Genomic DNA, 15,879 nt, shown 5'->3' with positions numbered 1-15,879 from the left:
GCACAAACAGCACTAACTGGTCGGTCCTGATAGACCAGCAGGATACAGGGATCTCTTCACTGTCCTCCAAGAAAATTGAGAATGCACGTCTTTGTCACACTGGGTGTACTTTTCAATAAGGACAGCAAAGGCCTTATAACTCTCATAGGCACAATTTGCAGAAATAAGAAGAGAGTTGGCTGTTGACTGAACCTTGTCAACACTGGGCTTGAGGCTAGGTTTGTAGTCAGTAAAAGATGTCTAACAGCCAGTAATAAGGTCCTGAGCAACAAAGCAAATGCTTCTAGGTGAACTCTTTACTTTGGATTAATGGATGGAAGCTGTGAACGGTGCCATAATTTATGGCCTGATTGTTTTGATTCTCTAAATATATTTAATATGAAGTTCATTTTATAGTGGAATGTACTGGAATCCCATACACCGAAAACCAGGCGGAAAGAAAAATACTGATTGAAAAATCAGTAAAATATACTATTGAAAAATACCCAGGATTTAGCACAAATTTTTGCTTGGTAGATTTTTGGAATGAATGAATGCTTTAGCAAGAGAATGAATAAATGGTTGGACAGATGAATGGGGGTGAGATAATGGATGGATGGATGGATGAATGAATAAAAACTGGGATAAAGGCTGGGATGAATCAATAAATACTGGAATGGATGGATGTATAACTCCCGATTAGTTATATAAGATATTGGACTCCTTATTTCATTGAAAATAAAAGGTTTCAACTTCATAAAATTTATCTTTTCCACAGACCCTCTGGCAATTTAAGAATTAGTGCAGTCACTCATGTCACTCTCAGAAGTTTCTGGCTCATAACCATCATCATCCCTTTATGCTGTGACTGCGAAATGGCTTGAGGTGAGACAGCACATATTTTACCATTGAAGTTAGGACAACCAGCTTTTATTCCTAAGGGACATTTTGCAAGCTACTAGCTTCTCTGCAGGAAAGTGGGTGGGACTGTGGTCCTTACAGTTTCTTCCAACACTGACATTCTATAAGAATTTATTTGTGCCATGTTTTACTTCAAAGCTTAATGCATTCTTTGAGAGGACAGCCTCTCTAGTGAACTGCAGATGACTTATTCTTTGGAGTTCCATGACTTAATCTTCATTCTAAAAGGATGAAACAGCTTTTTGGCAACAAATGGTAGATAAGGTCTCTGGGGGAGAGTTACAGGGTATGTCTTCACTGGAACTTCCATTAAGAGAATATTGTTACATGAAATGTTGGCCAAATGTAACTTTCTAAGGAAGGCATAAGTATGCACAGTGTTTATGGTTATTGACCCTGGAACAGGCCCTCTTTGAATCCCAGCTCTGCCACTTACCTAAGCAGGTCACTTAGTTTTAAATCTATAAAACACCTCCTTCAAATAAAGGTTTTTGTGAAGGCTGATTAAATATATTTAAAGCCCAAGAACTGTGTCTTGCACATGTCTGCTGTTATTTTTTATTATTATTTCTTCTGAGCAAATCTGGCACCCCAGTTCCTCCAGACTCTTAGTGGAGCATTTGCTTTATGCTGATTCTGTTGTCCTCTTTCATCCCAGCACATTTATGAGGAAGTTAGGGTTAGCTGGAGCTGTTGTCTATGACGGAGAAGCAGAGTATAAGGTTAATGGTGACATGCGAGGGTGAGTCACGTCTGGCCTTTCAGGCTCCCATGTGCCTCCCTTCCTGTCTGTAGGCTCTGCTTTAACTCCAGGACCAATCCTGAGCTTCAACAAGAGGAACCCCAACATTCTGGTCAAGAAGGAGTCACCTCTCAGTCTGTCTGGACTGTTTCCCCTGTGCCCAGTCCTCACCTCTGTAATTTTCCTGCTCTTGGTTATCTCACTCTAGGTCTGACACTGCTCTAATCCTCCATTCTTAAGCCTAGGTCTTCCTAAATGCTAAATAGCTGGCTCTAACACTGATCACCGAATCCCCAAATTCCGCCTGTCTCCATGCCTGAAATTCTGAGCATTTTTGACTCAGGTTTTATGTTGCTGTGGACACTTTTTTACCTCCAGTAAGCCTGCCTCTTCTGCTATTGTCTGTGGACTATGTTGGCCTGCCTATGGCATTGAACTTTCTTCCAGTATCTAAAGCAGTGTCTTTTTCACCTCCAGCCTCTTCCTCGTACTGTTGCTTCATTTAAAAGGATAGGGCATAAATGTTATGTTTTCACCAAAAGTCATTTCTTCTACTTCCTGAGGATGTAGCTAGACTAGATTTTCCAACCTGCCTTAAAGCTAGGTTTGGTCATGTGACTGAATTTTGACTGAAGGAATGTAAATAAAAATGATGTCCAACCCTCGTGTGATCCTTCATACCTTCTTTCTCTTCCCCTATCTACTGGCAAGATACTGAGGTTCTAACAGAGGACACCCAGGCTGTACAGGAAGAGAGAGCCTTAGGAAGCAAGAAGCCTAGATCTCTGAATGACCACATTGGGGGATGCCTAATAATCAGGAATTGAACTTTGTGTGAATGAGAAGCAAACTTATTTTGTTAAGCTACTGAGATGATGGTGATGGTGATGGTGGTGCTGATATAATTTTGGTATCACATTAGTGTTACCATAGTTCACACAATGGGCCTGCCCAAGTCCAATTCTGAGCTATTCTCTAATTTCCTGTCATACTTTGCAGCAGCTATTTAGACAGGCCTGACCTGTCTTCCAGAGAAAAATAGCTCAAATGCTCATCTTCGATTTCATGAATGCTGAGCTGTAACTAATATCGTTGTATCCAACATTTCGTTAAAGAATCTTCTAAGAACAGTGATTCTTAGAGTAGACCTCTTTGAAAATCTGACAGGAACTACAGATCATCTCCCAGAAAAAAAGACCCATGTATACAAGAACACCCCCAAATTGTTGAGAATCCACACATCCCTGAGGCCCATTGAGTATTTCAGGATAAGAATCCCTACTTCAGGGGTAAATGATGGAAGAAAGACAGTTTTATACCAGTCTTTTCAAACAGGGCTGCCCTCTCTTTGGTATTGGTTAATTTGGCTGCAAAATAAGTCCACAACAGCATCTTAATGTTTCTGCTTTTATTTTTAACCATTTAATATTGCTTTTGACTATATGAGTTATTCTGGCCTCTATGTAGTTTTTCCTCAGGGAGGAATTCATTTGACACAGACACATTTTTGTGACAAAGATTCTTCCACATCTCTCCCAACTTCAAATTTTCCTTTCTTGTGATTTTAATAGTCAACATTGCCAGAGTTCACCAACAAAGAATCTCATGAAAGGAAAATAAATACTGAATGGACAGGATTTGCTTGCAGGCAGTTTGTTTATGTGCTTAACAACACCTGATAGAGAACTGTGGCTAGGAACTCCCATTGTAGGGTAATCACATGAAATTATATGTGAATACACTCTTCTATTCAGTGAAATATTGCAGAAGAGAGAAACACCTTGTTCAGCTAAGCATATTGAATGGGCTCAATTCTAATTGGTCATTTCTAATGATTACCACCCATTTTCCTCTTTGCCCTTGAAGGTCTTTTCTTCATGTATTAGGACAAACCGTACAAAGAAAGGAGCAGCAGAGAAATGAGAGGAAATCAGGGTAAGAGAAAGAAAGCTTGATGAGAGGGTTTGAAAACATAATGAAAATCAAGGACTCCAAATTGGACTCTGGGCTGTGCTCTTGGTAACGACAGTACAGTCAATCCCTCTGCAGCCTTAAAATTGAAAATGAGAAATGCTTTGTGCTTTAAGGGGAAGACTTAATGTCAATACAAGGACATACAGCTGATGAGCTAGATAGAACTTGATCTCTGTAACTAGATGATCAGATATTAGGGTTTCCTAGTGATTAGATAGCTCCTCCCTGCTGACTCCCCTCTCCTCTCCAGTTTTCTAAAGGATAAGAAAATGTACCTGTGCTATTAATGTTTCACATGTGATCCAGTCAACCAAATGCACAAGCAAAGTCAGTGGCACACTTGTGGTATCATTTGAGGGACAGCGAAAGACCCACGTGACTGAAATAGCACCGAAAGTTTGCATGCTTAAAATCTTTCTTTTGTTCTTTAAGATGTATTTTTAATTAAGGAAGTAATTCCTGAGTCCCTTATTGTTTTAAAAGATCGAGACTATAGAGAGGTAAGTAGTTATGGAAGTAACTTATAAATCAGTAATTAATTCAACCATATAAGGTACTGCTAATCATTATAACATGATAAATAATTGGCAGATAAGCTTTGAATAAAGGGAATAAGAGATAGCTCTTTCAAGTGATAAGAATTTACTTGGTAAAGAAGACATAGGTGATTGTTTTTGCAACATTGAATTGTTGTATATTTTTTTCTTAGAATGACCTTAGCACTACAGTATTTACTCATCAGTTCATTAAAATGGGTGGTTCATTTGTAAGATTCATGAAATAGTAGCTCCATCTTGTCATCTACTCAGTGAAAGCCAATCTTCCACCCATCAAGTCCAGAGTTATTCAGAGAAACCTCTACAATTCTTCCCCCTTCCAGCCTTCCTAGTGGAAAACAGCTTGCTGACATTGAGTACCCCTTAAGGGACACTGAAATGCCAACCCCAGGGTAAAAGCAGGAAAGGATGAGGCTGGTGTAACTTTCTGCAAGGCTACAGGTTTAAAAATAGAACAAATAAACCAAAAAAACCTACCTCTAAGATGAACATTAAGGAAATGTTTGGCTTTATTCTTGCTTAAAGTAGTAACAAGAGCTAGCATTTACGAAATACTTCATATGTTCCTTGAACTGTTGTTCTACAAGCTTTCCAAGAGTTGGAACGTTAAATCTAGCTCTATTTTATAGCTAGTGAAACTGAAGCAGAGAAAAATAAAAGTAGGCTCCCTCCAATCACCCAGCAAACAGTTGGAGCCAGGCTGCAGACCCCAGTGAGCTGACATGAGAGCTTCCCACTTTATTACGGTAGAGACTGTGACTGAAGTGGGAAACTGCTTTCACTGAGGCTTCTGCCAGAGGAGCCACATTGCAAGTTTTCTGGTCCTTATTCCTTCATCAAAACACACCATTCAGAGAGATTTTAGGGAATTTATCTGAGGATATTATAACAAATCAATCTCAATTCCAAATCTCATGATGGCTCAATGTGATGACTAATTGTATGTACTGACTTGGCTAGGCCACAATCCCGGGATATTTGATCAAATACTTGCCAGGATGTAGCTGTGAAAGTATGCTTTAAATGAGCATTTAAATCACTAGACAGTGAGTAAAGCAAACTGCTTGCTCTCCATAATGTGGCTGGACCTCCTCATCTAGTCAATTGAAGGTCTTAGGAGAAAAAAGATGGAGGACACCTCAAGAGGGGGAATATTTTTCTTGTTCTGTTTTTCTGGAGAACCCTAGCACACTAAATATTACTTTCTTTTTTTTTGCTAATCTTTCCCTTTCACCCAGTTTTTATGTGCTATAAGCAAAGCTGTTGCTAAATCCCTGTTTACCAGTGAAGGGTCTGACGTGATTATGTCTTTCTCCACATAGTCTTGTGTGACCTCCTGGTCACAACGAAACTGAGTTTCATATACAGGAACACAAAAGGCCAAAGGAACAGACACCAACAGGTTCATTAGTACCTTCCCCACCTCACCTCAGTCCACTTACCCAAGAAACAGGTGATGAAGATGGTATGGCCATACAAAACCCAGTTCTCACCTGAACACTCTCTCTGAAAAGAAATTCGCAAATAAAAATGATTGAGATGTCATTGTCCCATTTTTAGAAGAAACTGTTGAAAGAACAGCCAACAGTTACACAGAAACAAAAGATCATGCCTACGTAAATTCCAAACAATATTCTATTTATAACCCATGCTAATTAAATGTTAACATTTAAAAAAGGTTTTCTTGCCATTGTCAAATCTCAAGTGAAAAGCTTTTAGCTTCCTTCTTTTCTTCTCAATGAAACCCATTTGGAAGTCTTTTCCAAAGCAATGCCTTTAATTGGAAAACACTCCCTCATGCATGAATGAGCAATGTGTTTCCTCCAGTCATTGATAAAATGTGCTCTATCCAGGATTACAGAAACATCTGGAATGTAACTATGTATCAAGATAAGAGCAGAACATTATGAGAAAAGAAACTCAGAAGATACATCTTGTTTTTAATGTAGAAATTTAAGAAAAGAATTAGTAAAATATAAAGCTCAATAGATGGGTTCAACAGTAGAGTGGACAAGCTGAGAAAGTCAGTTCAGAAAGAAGCTGAGAGGAATGGAGGCTAGAATGAGATGCACTGACTTACATCTAAGAGGACAGCTAGATATTAGGCATCTTGTTTCTCTTCATTATGAATGAGGAATATTCTTAGATACTTTGGAGATTTTTAAAGTAGTTCTTTTGAAAATTTCTATCTCAAAAAGTGATATCCATAAGGATGCTATCAAGAACTGAATCACTCCTCTTAATTAGATGAATGTAGATGAACAAAATCAATAATCCAGGGTAACCCCTGTGCTGTAGAGCAAATATTTGTGTCCCCCCAAAATTGGCATGTTGAAATCCTAATCCCTGATGTGATAGTACTTTGAGGTGGGACATTTGGGAGGTGATTGGGAATAGCGTTCTCAGAAAAGAGGTCCGAGAAAGTGCCCATCCCTCATTCATCATGTGAGGTTAGAGAAAAGATGGCCATCTAGGAACTAGGACCTTGCCAGACACCAATCTGCTGGCCCCAGGATCTTGGACTTACCAGACTCCAGAGCTGTGAGAAATAAAGGTTTGCTCTTTATAAGCCACACAAAATATGGTATTTTTGTTGCAGCAGTGCAAACAGACTAAGACACTCTCCCAGGCCTGATCCATCTGCTAAGTCCCCTTGTAGTCATTTTGTTTTGTTTTTAATTCTTGAATAATCTGAATGTATCTCAATTTCTCATTTTATGTATGTAGATTTTAATTTAGTCAATACTCAAATTTTTACGCTAATACATTCTTTTAGTCCCAGAATTGACCTCATCTCTGTACAATAGTAAACCTAACATTGATTCAGGGTTTATTATATACTAAGCATTGTAAAATGTTTTACATATATTATCTCATTTAATCTTATAACAATCTAAAGAGGTAGGTAGTATTATTATCCTCATTTTACAAATTAAGGAACTGAAGAAGAAAGAGGTTAAGACACTTACCTAAGGTCATACAGCTACTCATCCATGACTGAAAACAATTCATTTCCTTTGTCAAGGTTAATTCATGGCAGCAATGACTCATCTCATTCCTAATTATCAATCACTCTTTTCATTACCTGCTATATAGTCCTGTCTCTCCTCTTCCATGATAACTAATCCTGTTCCATCCTCCCTCCCCCTAAATAAGAAAAAATCCAAAGTATGGGTGAGAAATATCTAGATATTTCAGTGGATTTAACTTTTATTATTTGCACTTTAATGGAAGTATTGAGCCACTTCCCTCATTTTTCATTTTGTCATAATTGTAAGACTTCATTTGTGGTATTTCAGATGTCTGCTAAGAATGAAGGAGTCCTTCAAACTTGATGCTATGGCTATCAAAACATTCTCGAAATGATCCTTAGGTCAAGTTTTAGAGAAGAAATTCATTGCTGTGATGAGTAAGAAGCAATGGTATGACCCTGTGTCCTTGGCTAGATGAAACAAAGCTTGTTTTGAGCTTTTGTTTGGCAGAGTTTCCAGGTTAGAACAAAAGCCTCCTCCATTTGGTGCTGCTGGACCCTGGTGCCTGATTCACATACTGGAGTCTCTGAGTTGACCGGGTGAGCTCAGAGTCAGAGGGACAGGTCTCCTAAACTAGACAGAGCACAGAAAAACCTTGGGGACTAGATAGCACAGCCTGGAAACATTTTGTTATGATTAACTTGGCCTAAATTTCCAATCCTTCCTCTTATGGCAGCACAGTGACTATTTTTCTTTTTTTTTTTTTAAATCTTACCAGGCAACCAAAGCTAATGAAAAAAGTGGTAACCTCAGAAGAGAAACCCTTTGTAGGCAGCTGCTGGTAGCATTATTAAATGTCTATATTCAGCAGTGCTTCATAAACTTTTTTAAATTAAAATATCATTGATATACAATCTTATGATTGTTTCACATAAACAGCACTGTGGTTTTAACATTCACCCATATTATCAGGTCCTCACCCCCTCTATTGCAGCCACTGTCCATCAGCAGAGTAAGATGCCACTGTAGGATGCCTTTTTGTTCTGCTGATGGTGTCCTTTGCTGTACAAAATTTTTTTAGTTTGATGTAGTCCAATTTGTTCATTTTTTATTTTGTTTCCCTTGCCCAAGGAGATGTGTCCAGGAAAAAGTTGCTCATGTTTATATTCAAGAGAGTTTTGCCCATATTTTCTTCTAAGAGTTTTATGGTTTCATGACTTATATTCAGTCTTTGATCCATTTTGAGTTTACTTTTATATATGGAGCTAGACAGTAATCCAGTTTCATTCTCTTGCATGTAGCTGTCCAGTTTTCCCAATACCAGTTGTTGAAGAAGCTGTCATTTCCCCATTGTATATCCATGGCTCCTTTATCATGATTAACTGACCATATATGCGTAAGTTTGTATCTGGGCTCTCTATTCTGTTCCATTGATTTTATGGGTCTGTTCTTGTGCCAGTACCAAACTGTTTTGATTACTCTGGCTATGCAGTAGAGCTTGAAGTCAGGGAGAATAATCCCCCCAGCTTTGTTCTTCTTTTTCAGGATTGCTTTGGCTATTCAGGGTCTTTTGTAGTTCCATATGAATTTTCAAACTATTTGTTCTAGTTCATTGAAGAATGTTGCCGATATTTTGATAGGGATGGCATTGAATCTGTATATAGCTTTAGGCAGGATGGCCATTTTGACAATATTATTTCTTCATGAGCACGGGATGTGTTTCCATTTATTGGTGTCTTCTTTAAGTTCTCTCATGAGTGTCTTGTAGTTTTCAGGGTATAGGTCTTTCACTTCCTTGGTTAGGTTTATTCCTAGGTATTTTATTCTTTTAGATGCAATTGTAAATGGAGTTGTTTTCCTGATTTCTCTTTCTGCTAATTTGTTGTTATTATATAGGAGTGCAACAGATTTCTGTGTCTTAATTTTGTATCCTACAACTTTGCTGAATTCTGTTATTAGTTATAATAGTTTTTTGGTGGAGTCTTAAGGGTTTTCTATGTACGATATCATGTCATCTTCAAACAGTTACAGTTTAACTCCTTCCTTACCAATTTGGATGCCTTTTATCTCTTTGTGTTGTCTGATTGCCATGGCTAGGACCTCCAGTACTATGTTGAATAAAAGTGGAGAGAGTGGACATCCTTGTCTTTTTCCCAATCTTAAAGGAAAAACTTTCAGCTTTTTACTGTTAGGGATGATGTTGGCTGTGGGTTTGTCATATTTGACACTTATAATGTTGAGGTATGTACTCTTTATACTCGTTTTGTTGAGAGTTTTTATCACGAATGGATGTTGAATTTTGTCAAATGCTTTTTCAGCATCTATTGAGATGATAATGTGATTTTGTCCTTCTTTCTGTTGATGTGGTGTTTGATATTCATTGATTTTGAATATTGTACCATCCTTACATCCCTGGAATAAATCCCAATTGGTCATGATGGATGATCTTTTGATGTTTAATTTGGCTTGCTAATATTTTGTTGTGGATTTTTACATTTATGTTCATCACGGATATTGGTCTATAATTTTCTTTTTTTGTGCTGTCTTTGTCTGGTTTTAATATTAGAGTGATACTGGCCTCATAGAATGGGTTTAGAAGTATTCTCTCCTTTTATACTTTCTGGAATATTTTAAGAAGGATGGGTTTTAGGTCTTCTTTAAATGTTTGATTATATTCAGCCATGAAGCCCTCTGGGCCAGGGATTTTGTTCTTGGGTAGCTTTTTAATTACCAATTCGATTTCATCAGCAGTGCTTCATATCCTTTAATGTGAATATGAATCTCCTGAGGATCTTGTCAGGGGTCAGATTCTGATTCCAGGGCCGGGTCTGAGATTCTGCATTTCTAACAGCTCCCAGGTGATGCTGACAGTACTGGTCCATGAACCACAATAGTGTACAGACTTGTATGGAGGAAGGAGATTACCTTTCCACACAGCTAACCAATGGCTGGTTTATTTGTTTTGCTTTTCTTGAAGGCTTGTGCTAAGTAATAAAATCTACCTCACATTCTTTCCGTCTTATAACTTGTGTTTAGAGTAACACAATGGAAGGAGCAAGCTGTAACTTGTGAACAGCAGACACATTAATAAAAGAAAGCTCCAGAGGGAGAACCCAAGCTAGCCTGTTGCCATGACACCAGGTTAATGACAGTGCGCTGCAAAGAGTGATTCTCCCTGGAGTGCATATCAAGTGACACCATCTTAATTACCTTTGGAAAAGACTGCCCTGTTTCTCGCAAACAATTACTTCCTGATCAATCCGCCTGCCTTGTTAACTGTGCTTTCTGACCATTTATAATCAAACATCTGATGTCCTTGCCCTGAGAAGGAGAACTACCTTTTCAGTTACCTACTCATCAGCAGCCCAACCCACACCACATGTATGAGCATGTAGGAATATGGAAATGCTTCCACATTTCGCTGTTCTGAATTGTTCGAAACTCCTCATTATTTGTTATGCTTCAGGGACTTTTGACTATAGATGGGGAAATATGAAGAGCACAAGACTTCCCTTCTAACAACTTGCTTTATGCCTGTAGATAAGGCCTCACCTTGGGGGAAGGGAGAGGGGTTGTTTCAAGCCCTATGAGGCATCTTCTTGGCCTTGGCTGCCTGCCACTCCCACTCCTCACTTCATCTGTGGCTGTGGCCTGGAGGACCCATGAACTGCTGTCGCATCTACACCTGATGAGGTATGGGTCAGGAGTGCAGTGAAGCTCTCACTTCTGCTCCTGTTTCTTTCTTTCACTTCCCTCCATAACACCACCATACTCCACTGTCAATTGTGTTAATGATTGTAGTGGACTGAATACCATCCCCCAAATTCATGTTGACCATGAACATCAGAATGGGATCTTCTTTACAAATAGACTCTTCGCAGATATGATTAGTTAAGACAAGGTCACACTGAGTTAGGATGAACCCTGAATCTGACCTTGGTGTCCTTATAAGAGGAAAGGACACACAGACGCCCAAGAGAAGAAAGCCAAGTGGCAATAAAGGTGGAGACTGGAGTGATGCAGTTACAAGCCAAGGAATCCCAACGATGCCAGCCAGCAGCCAGCAGACGCTAGGAGAAGACAAAGCATTCTCCTCTAGAGCCTCTGCAGGGAGCATGGCCATGCCAAGATCCCATCCATACCTTGATATTGGACTTCTAGGCTCCAGAATTGTGAGAGAATAAATTTCTATTGTTTGAAGCCACCCAGTTTGTGGTACTTGGTTTTGGAAACTGTAGGAAACTAATGTAATGAGAGAAGGAATGTAAAAGAAATAAAAGTATGGAAAGACTTTGAAACTGTGTATGAATATGACATCTCCAGTCTGAAGGAAAATCTCGGAGAATTAAGCCCTTCAAAGGGCTCCATTTCCTCACCTTGCACCAGAGTGAAGACAAGGTTTTCTTTTTTTTTATTTTATTGAATGATTCATTTTTTTTGGTATCATTAATATACAGTTACATGAGCAACATTGTAGTTACTAGATTCTCCCAATTGTCAAGTCCCCACCACATATCCCATTACAGTCACTGTCCATCAGCATAGTAAGATAGAGTCACTACTTGTCTTCTCTGTGCTATACTGCCTTCCCCATGGCCCCCACTACATTATGTGTGCTAATCATAATGCCCCTTATGCCCCTTATCCCTCCCTTCCCACCCATTCTCTCTAGTCCCTTTCCCTTTGGTAATTCTTAGTCCATTCTTGGGTTCTGTGAGTCTGCTGCCATTTTGTTCCTTCAGTTTTTGCTTTGTTGTTATACTCTACAGATGAGTGAAATCATTTGGTACTTGTCTTTCTCTACCTGACTTATTTCACAGAGCATAATACCCTCTAGCTCCATCCATGTTGTTGCAAATGGTAGGATTTGTTTTCTTCTTATGGCTGAATAATATTCTATTGTGTATATGTACCACATCTTCTTTATCTGTTCATCTGTTGATGGACACTTAGGTTGCTTCCATTTCTTGGCTGTTGTAAATAGTGCTGCGATAAACATAGGGGTGCATATGTCTTTTTCAAACTGGGCTCCTGTATTCTTAGGGTAAATTACCAGGAGTGAAATTCCTGAGTCAAATGGTATTTCTATTTTGAGTTTTTTGAGGAACTTCCATACTGCTTTCCACAATGGTTGAACTAATTTACATTCTACCAGCAGTGTAGGAGGGTTCCCCTTTCTCCACAACCTCGCCAACATTTGTTGTTGTTTGTCTTTTGGACGGTGGCCATCCTAACCGGTGTGAGGTGATATCTCATTGTGGTTTTAATTTGCATTTCTCTGATGATTAGTGATGTGGAGCAACTTTTCATGTGCCTATTGGCCATCTGAATTTCTTCTTTGGAGGAGTGTCTGTTCAGATCCTCTGCCCATTTTTTAATTGGATTATTTGCTTTTTGTTTGTTGAGGCACATGAGCTCTTTATATATTTTGGATGTCAACCCCTTATCAGATATGTCATTTATGAATATATTCTCCCATACTGTAGGATGCCTTTTTGTTCTGCTGATGGTGTCCTTTGCTATAAAGAAACTTTTTAGTTTGATATAGTACCACTTGTGCATTTTTGCTTTTGTTTCCCTTGACCAAGGAGATATGTTCATGAAGAAGCTGTTCATGTTTATATTTAAGAGAGTTTTGCCTATGTTTTCTTCTAAGAGTTTTATGCTTTTGTAACTTACATTCAGGTCTTTGATCCATTTCGAGTTTACTTTTGTGTGTGGAGTTAGACAGTAATCCAGTTTCATTCCGTTGCATGTAGCTGTCCAGTTTTGCCAGCACAGGCTGTTGAAGAAGCTGTCATTTCCCCATTATATATCCATGTCTCCTTTATCATATACTAATTGACCAGATATGCTTGGGTTAATATCTGGACTCTCTATTCTTTTCCACTGGTCTATGGGTCTGTTCTTGTGCCAGTACCAAATTGTCTTGATTACTGTGGCTTTGTAGTAAAGCTTGAAGTCAGGGAGCATAATCCCACCAGCTTTATTCTTCCTTCTCAGGATTGCTTTGGCTATTTGGGGTCTTTTGTGGTTCCATATGAATTTTAGAACTATCTGTTCCAGTTTGTTGAAGAATGCTGTTGGCATTTTGATAGGGATTGCATTGAATCTGTAGATTGCTTTAGGCATGTTGACCATTTTGACAATATTAATTCTTCCTACCCAAGAGCATGGGATGAATTTCCATTTATTAGTGTCCTCTTAATTTCTATTATGAGCGTCTTGCAGTTTTCAGGTATAAGTCTTTCACTTCCTTAGTTAGGTTTATTCCTAGGTATTTTATTATTTTTGATGCAATTGTGAATGAAATTTTCCTGATTTGTCTTTCTGCTAGTTCATTGTTAGTGTATAGGAATGCAAAAGATTTCTGTGTATTAATTTTGTATCCTGCAACTTTGCTGTATTCTGATATTAGTTCCAATAGTTTTGGAGTGGCTTTTTTAGGGTTTGTTATGTACAATATCATGTCATTGGCAAACAGTGTCAGTTTGACTTCTTCCTTACAAATCTGGATGCCTTTTATTTCTTTGTGTTGTCTGATTGCCGTGACTAGGACCTCCAGTACTATGTTGAATAAAAGCGGGGAGAGTGGGCATTCTTATCTTGTTTCTGATCTTAGAGGAAAAGCTTTCAGCTTCTTGCTTTTAAGTATGATGTTGGCTGTGGGTTTGTCATATATGGCCTTTATTATGTTGAGGTACTTGCTGCCTATACCCATTTGCTGAGAGTTTTTATCATGAATGGATGTTGTTTTGTCAAAAGCTTTTTCAGCATCTATGGAGATGATCATTTGGTCTTTGTCCTTCTTTTTGTTGATGTGGTTGATGATGTTGATGGGTTTTTCAATGTTGTACCATCCTTGTATCCCTGGGATGAATCCCACTTGATCATGGTGTATGATCCTCTTGATGTATTTTTGAATTCAGTTTGCTAATATTTTGTTGAGTATTTTTGCATCTATGTTCATCAGGGATATTCATCTGTAGTTTTCTTTTTTTGTGGTGTCTTTGCCTGGTTTTGGTATTAGAGTGATGCTGGCTTCAAAGAATGAGTTTGGAAGTATTCCCTCCTCTTGTATTTTTTGGAAAACTTTAAGGAGAATGGGTATTATGTCTTCTCTAAATGTCTGATAAAACTCAGCGGTGAATCTGTCTGGCACCGGGATTTTGTTCTTGGGTAGTTTTTTGATTACTGATTCAATTTTGTTGCTGGTAATTGGTCTGTTTAGATTTTCTGTTTCTTCCTGGTCAGTCTTGGAAGGTTGTATTTTTCTAGAAAGTTGTCCATTTCTTCTAGGTTATCCAGTGTGTTAGCATATAGTTTTACATAGTATTCTCTAATAATTCTTTGTATTTCTGTCGTGTCCATAGTGATTTTCCCTTTCTCATTTCTGATTCTGTTTATGTGTGTAGATACTCTTTTTTTCTTAATAAGTCTGCCTAGAGGTTTATCTATTTTGTTTATTTTCTCAAAGAACCAGCTCTTGGTTTCATTAATTTTTTCTATTGTTTTATTCTTCTCAATTTTATTTATTTCTTCTCTGATCTTTATTATGTCCCTCCTTCTACTGACTTTGGGCTTCATTTGTTCTTCTTTTTCCAGTTTCAATAATAATTTAGCCTATAATTGTGAATTTAGCCTATTCATTTGGGATTGTTCTTCCTTCTTTAGATAGGCCTCAATTGGTATATACTTTCTTCTTAGAACTGCCTTCACTGCATCCCACAGAAGTTGGGGCATTGTGCTGTTGTTTTCATTTGTCTCCATATATTGCTTGATCTCTGTTTTTATTTGGTCATTGATCCACCTGATTATTTAGGAGCATGTTGTCAAACCTCCATGTGTTTATGGGCCTTTTTGTTTTCTTTGTACAATTTATTTATAGTTTTATACGTTTCTCATCTGAGAAGATGGTTGGTACAATGTCAATCTTTTTGAATTTACTGAGGCTCTTTGTGTGGCCTAGTATGTAGTCTATTCTAGAAAATGTTCCTTGTGTACTTGAGAAGAATGTGTATCCTGCTGCTTTTGGGTGTAGAGTTCTCTAGATGTCTATTAGGTCCATCTGTTCTAGTGTGTTGTTCAGTGCCTCTATGTCCTTAGTTATTTTCTGTCTGATTGATCTGTCCTTTGGAGTGAGTGGTGTATTGAAGTCTCTTAAAATGAATGCATTACATTCTATTTCCTCCTTTAATTTTGTTAGTATTTGTTTCACATTTGTAGGTGCTCCTGTGTTGGGTGCATAGATATTTGTAATGGTTATATCCTCTTGTTGGACAGACCCCTTTATCCTTATGTAATGTCCTTCTTTGTCTCTCATTACTTTCTTTGTTTCTAAGTCTATTTTGTCTGATATAAGTACTGCAACATCTACTTTTTTCTCCCTATTGTTTGCATGAAATATCTTTATATCCCTTTACTTTTAGTCTGTGTATGTCTTCGGGTTTGAAGTGAGTCTCTTGTAGGCAGTGTATAGATGGGTCCTGCTTTTTTATCCATTCTGTAACTCTGTGTCTTTTGATTGGTGCATTCAGTCCATTTATATTTAGGATGATTATTGATAGATATGTACTTATTGCCATTGCAGGCTATGGATTTGTGGTTACCAAAGGTTCAAGGGCATCTTCTTTACTATCTAACCATCTAACAACTCACTTATTATGCTATTATAAACACAGTCTGATGATTCTTTCTCTCCCTTCTTTTTCTTCCTCCTCCACTCTTTATATGT

Source organism: Manis pentadactyla, chromosome 2 (assembly GCF_030020395.1).
Source record: "Manis pentadactyla isolate mManPen7 chromosome 2, mManPen7.hap1, whole genome shotgun sequence".
Classification (NCBI taxonomy): domain Eukaryota; kingdom Metazoa; phylum Chordata; class Mammalia; order Pholidota; family Manidae; genus Manis; species Manis pentadactyla.
The sequence above is the reverse complement of the archived record's forward strand: the minus strand, read 5'-3'. Positions refer to the sequence as shown.